The sequence below is a fragment of the Anas platyrhynchos genome, chromosome 1, assembly GCF_047663525.1.
Source record: "Anas platyrhynchos isolate ZD024472 breed Pekin duck chromosome 1, IASCAAS_PekinDuck_T2T, whole genome shotgun sequence".
In the NCBI taxonomy this organism is placed as follows: Eukaryota; Metazoa; Chordata; class Aves; order Anseriformes; family Anatidae; genus Anas; species Anas platyrhynchos.
In genome coordinates, this window is record NC_092587.1 from 121,768,010 (window position 1) to 121,774,009 (window position 6,000).

The window sequence follows — 6,000 nt, forward strand, 5'->3', positions numbered from 1 at the left end:
CTTTATGTAAAAGCTGCATTTCTTATAAGGGTTTGAAAGGAGGCTACAGAAATTATGTGGGTGCTTTTGTAATGTTCCTGCCATCGCTGTCCAGTGTCTGATGTACATTGTTTTCTTCACTTCGTTATTTAAGCTGCTGGCAGGTGAGAATTTATTTTAATGGAATGCTACAGAGTGGTTTCTGCAAGTCTAATTACTGGAAGGGCACTTGGAAATGTTAAAAGGTCTCTTTTAATGCCAAATATAAAGTGATACAACTAAGTAATGGTCAAAGATTTTTTTCTTTTTTAATTAAAAACAAAAGGAAGAAAAAGAAAAGGAAGAGGCCTGAAGGTCATTTGAAACAATTACACTGGTAACAGAACACGAGAGCTAGAAGTCCTTCGGATCACTATTTTTTCACGTACATGTATCCTATATCTTTACAACATTATTGTCTGTATTTGGATCAAGTTAATGCACACTTTTCTGCTTTGATGTGTCTTGCCTCTGTGCAAAGGTTGATACCAAGTTACCCAGCAAATCCCCAGTGGGGAGATCATCAAAACGGAGACATCAGACCAGTCACCATCATGGGTAACCAGAGACACTGGTCCACTGAACCGGACTGGCCAGTTCAGGCACTCATGGTATCTGTGTGAAAGAGTCAGCCTTGAGAGAGGGCAAATGGGAGGCTCGCTGGCATGCAGAAATTGCCTTTCTGCTCCTTTGGCAGTGTGTGTAAGGTTAATTGTACAGGGCAAGTGTCCCCTAGAGCTGAGAGATTTGCATTATTTTTCTTGTAGAAGAGAATTTCTGTCATCAACATCTCTCCTTGGCCTTTCTCTTTTAAGGCTCTGTTTGAAATGCCGATAGAGTGTGGTCTGCTCTATTTCACCTTAAATCAAAAGAGTGGTTGAAGCTGGATTTCTGTACGTGTTTATATATTCAGGTATCAACTCCACTCCACCTTGGGTAATGAGAATACTTCTGAGGTTAGAGTAGCAAGTCTCTGTGCCTGCCTCTGGCCTTAAATGATTAAATGTGCTGCACAGATGACTTGCTCTGTTTGAAAAGCACTAATAAAGAACAGGGGAGAGTTGTATCTTGCTTTATTGCAAGTATTTTCCCTCTAAGTCATGTTCCTCTTGAACTAATCGCTCCTTAGAACGTCTCTTCACAGATTAGGCTTTCTGTTTTATTCTAGTCTGTGTCAAGGTAAATTTATATTGGCAGCTTTGTTTCACTTGTGTATAACCTTGAGAAAGATTCTTTCAGCTCGTAGTTTCAGCAACCTCACAAAGAATATTGCTGAGCAACTTTGTCAAAGAAAAGAACTGAGCAACTTTGTCAATCGTAATCATGTTGGGGAAATGTATTAAACTGCTATTAAGAAATGAAAAGAAAGATTAAAAATGCAATGGTTTTGCACAAGTCTATTCTCATTACATCTTTTCAAGTAACCATTTCAAGCTCTTATCAGTTGTCGAGCTGCATTTCTATCACTAATAAAACCAATATGAGACAAATAATGGAATATTGATTTAGCAACTTGCAACTTTTTAAACTGCCATTTTATTCAATGCATCCACAGACAACACAGCAGAATGAAAGTTTTATTGTAGAGTGAACGAACCTATTGGTTTGAGCATGACACAATGAAATTATAACACAGCAATAAAACTGCAGAGCACATTTATGCCATCTGTTTCATAGTGGGAAAACAAAGAACATTTTGGTGATGGCCCCAAACAATAAATCTGGATTTAGAAAGGAAAATCAGTTGGCGCTTGTAATGTTAGGAGCAGCCTATGATGTTGCACATCCTCCTTCCCCCGCTGTTGCTCAGCGGCAAAGTTCTCCCAAATGTTTCTTGGTTTAGGCATCCTTAGCGGTTACAGTCCGCTGGGTTAAGGGCTCTAAAAAATCTCATTAAGTCACAGAACACTGATTCAACAGATGTGCGCCTCTTCCCATCTTTCCTGTTGTTTTTATCACCCTTTGGTTTTTGAAGTAGGCAAAAAGGAAGATGGTCGGGTTGTGGTGCTCCACCGTCTGTCTGTGATAAGAAAAAAGAGTTAAAGAATCAAAATCTATTTGCAGGATGCTGGCATAAAACCAAGTTTGTTTTTTTTCAATCTTCCATCAAACCATGTAAAATCTAGTAGATGATCCCTGTGTTTTCAGAAAACAAAGCAACCAGATTACTGTAAATCTTGTAGTATGTGCAGGAGAAGTGTTTTTCGTAGGAAACCAGAGATGTAAAAGAAGAGGGAACTCTAACAACGAGTGTTTTTTAAACACTCTGAATTGTAGCCCTTGTATTTTTAAATATCCTGTGACCTTAAAAAAGAAGGTCCATAAGATACTGTCCTGGTAGTTATCATTATCTGTAAATACATAGTGATTAAGATGAGTACTAAATCATTTTTAGAATTATTTTTATTACAATTTTATCAATGTTATATCACGTCTACATTGCAGGAAATAAAGAATAAAAAAAATAAAAATAATCCTTTTTCATAATCCTTTTGCAGGCTGTTTCTGCAAAGCTGCTTACTGTTTTTTTACTGTCCCCTTTCCCACAACAGTCCTCTCTACCATACCTGCATGACCTGTAATGCCTTCTGTTCATATTCCATATGTTGGAATATAACAGAATATATATGGAATTTATTCCTCCCACTTTCTGGGAGAAGCCAGGAGAAGCAGACAGAAGATATCAGGGTTATTGAAGCCACCAGTTTCTGGTCCAGCTACAGGGCTACAATTGCCTTGGTGCATCTGTGCACTCTCCCAGTGGCAAAACCCCTCTCTGGCATTCTGTCCTCTGTTCAGCTGCTTGTCCCCAGTTCCTAGCCCTGATTCCTCTGTCTGCCAGGACCTGTTTGAGCAAACGTTTTCCTAAAGGCTCTCCCAAAGCCTGCTGCTTTGCAGAGTCACACTTTCACTGGTAATTGCTCTAAGTCTAACCTTAACTTCTGCGAATGAGGTTTCATCCTTATCAAGCTGTCTCCATTAGGCACCTCATTACCTGCCTGATACAAATTGGTGCCTGTCAGATGGTAAATGAGAAGGATGGAAGCAACTTGTTTTGTTTATGTTTAAGCCACAGAAGGCACAGTTTTCATTTTTTTACAGTGTTCGCCAGTTTTAAGATGAGAGTCTGAAAAATGCCATTAAAATGAAGAATGGCTGCAAGGTAATAAAGAAACAATCTTCTCACTTTAAGGACTTGAACTAAAACCTAAATGACTGTAGTGGTTCAGGTTGTAAAAGCAGTGGGAAATTTAATGAACAGTGACCCCACAGGAAAGTCAATCTGTCTGTTAATGTTCAATTTTGTCATTTCTTCTGAAAAGTAATAAACTTCTATTATCTAATCTATTGCTTATGGAACCTGGGGTCAGGATCTCGTTGGGTTTAAATCTGCCAATCTGTCTCAGTTGGAATGTCTGCTTTTTTGGTATAAAAGGTAAATATCCCAAGCATAAATGTCTCAGGAAAACAATCCACAGGTACTCAGGGAAATGGCTGCAGCTGTGGGGAAATTGGCATGCACTTGACTGCAAAAGCTCTAAATGGTCTGCAAATTCCCCTAATATTAAGCCAATTTAGCCAACTGTATTAATGAATGGAGCTAAATATAAAGAAAAGGACTAGAATTAATTAGTTGTGTTTGATGTCCTCATCCTGTAGCACATTATTCATCTAAATGCCGTACAATATTTATTGCAAATCTCGTAACAGAAGAGGCAATCAAATAAGATATAAACACAAGAACCTCTTTGCTTATGTTTAGCTGTTAAGAACATGTATTTACTTAACCAGGTAGTGGGAAGAGTAAATGTAAATAGACACCTTGACAGCTAGCTGATTTAAAGAAGTGTAACCATAGCTAAAATAATTCAGCTAAAAGTAATGTGTCTTTCTATTCTAAGTAATATATCTGTGACCTTTTTTGGGTTTATGGTGCAACAAACCTTCACAAAGCAGAAAAGCTGCCTACTTCAGAGAGCACCATCCACACAGGCTGCTTCTGGGAGCAGGGGTCTGGAGGAGGCTGGAAAAGTCATCTGCTCCTTCCCCTTGCCACGAGGCAGAGCCAGCTCCTGGCAAATGACCATCATACATCATGTAAGGACTTCCAGCTCCAGGCAGCAGAGTCCTGCCAGGGTTTTTCCTGATGAATTACCCGAGCCTTTTCTGCTGTAGTGTAAACCCTCTCTTGTACAGTCTTTGGTGGATGTTAAGAACTGTTTGCAGTTGCCTCTTACATTTTGGAAGATCACTATCATGTAATTAGTCTTCTCTAAATTGTAATAGTCCAATTTCTACAACTTTGGCTACTCTCATCACTCTCTGATGGGTTTTCCTCAATTTGTCCATTTCTTTATGGAGACGTAGTGCCCAAAGCTGGAAGAGCAGTCCTGCTGAGGGTTGATCCATGCTGAGCAGAGTGGAAAGGGTTATGTCCAATCATGCTCATGTCCTACAGGTGATCCTCCTGCTTATTCACACAACAGCTCTCAGATCCTTTCCTACAGAACTGACGACTACTCAGTTCTCCCATTTCTTGGATTTGAAGCATTTCTTATGTCCCCATGCATGACCTACTCCACCTGTACTTCCTATAATTTCTACGACTAGTTACTGTCCTCTAAGAAAAAAAAAAATCCTAACGGAAAGCAAAGTTGTATGAAAGACAGGGCATGAACTCAGTGCAATCAGCAGAACACTTACCCTTGTGTTGAAATTTATACCTCCTACTTACCTGCCTCCCAAAGACTTACATGCATTTGCAGCTTGCAGCTATAAAGCACAGGGAGATATTTGAATGGGAGCTATAAATATTTTCTTTTGTTTTGGGATCATTTTTTCTGAATTGGGGATTGATCATTCATTGTTATCCAGAGTAGAGTTGAGACATAATAGCTTTTGGTACACAATCCTCAGGTGCAGAGAACCCTACCAAACAGCACCTGTTGAGCCCAACTCTATCTGTATGTTGCTCTCCTTGCAAGCTCCATCTCTACACCAAATGGAAAACAAAAGTCTCTTCATATATAATTCCTCATTTCCTGTGCTGTGACACACTTCTGGTTTTTTTTTGGACACCTAAACACCTCAGTGTCTAGTATCTTCTAAGTTCCCACATAAAATATGCTCACTGGAAACAAGGTCTTCTAGTACAAGTGAGGGATTTTTCTACCAAGTAGCACTCATTGGAAGAAAGGGGATGAAGCTCATCCTCCATTTCTGCTGGCTTCAGATCCTTGGTCTCAGGTGGCAGCACCGGAGTACCTAATATCTTCAGACACTCCTACTTTGGCAAAGATATCCTGAGACTGAAAATATGTATTCCTAAACAGATACAAAAAATGGAAATCTTATGGTCCAAACACAAGAGGAAGAAACTTGCCCTCGAAGAATTTTTTTTTTGTATGTCTTTCAGTTTTGGCTAAGGAGTCACTACAGCTCCCGAGCTTTAACTCAAGTTTGAGAGTTGAGCCAAAGGTGCACCAAGCATCCTGACAAATTTTTACCCTGCGTGTATAGTCTCTAGTCTTTAAATGATTTTTTTTGTTTGTTTTTTTTTTTTTTTCTGCAGCTTGGTTGGAAAAACTCTAATCAGATTGTGGGCAAATTAAGCAACAGCCAGAATAGACATATGACAGGATTGAATAGACATATGTCAAGGTTATTAATATCCAGGGCCTACCCTGTGAAGTTCTTTATTTGGGTTAAAGTTTTGGGCTAGTGTGGTTTTAATCTTATCTACTTCTTGTTAACCTGTTTGGTTAACACTTTGTTGCAGACTTGCTTGCGTAGCTTAGCACAGCAGCTTGTCCTGTGAGAAAGGGACCATGGGTGGCACACAATTTTGGAGGTAGCTGAACATCCTCCCACCACCTCACCACTCACCAGGTTTCACCGCTCTGGTTTTACTCTGGCTAAGTAGTGGGGATTATCCAGAGTCCAACCTCTATGCATGCACATTCCTCACAGCGTACAAATTTT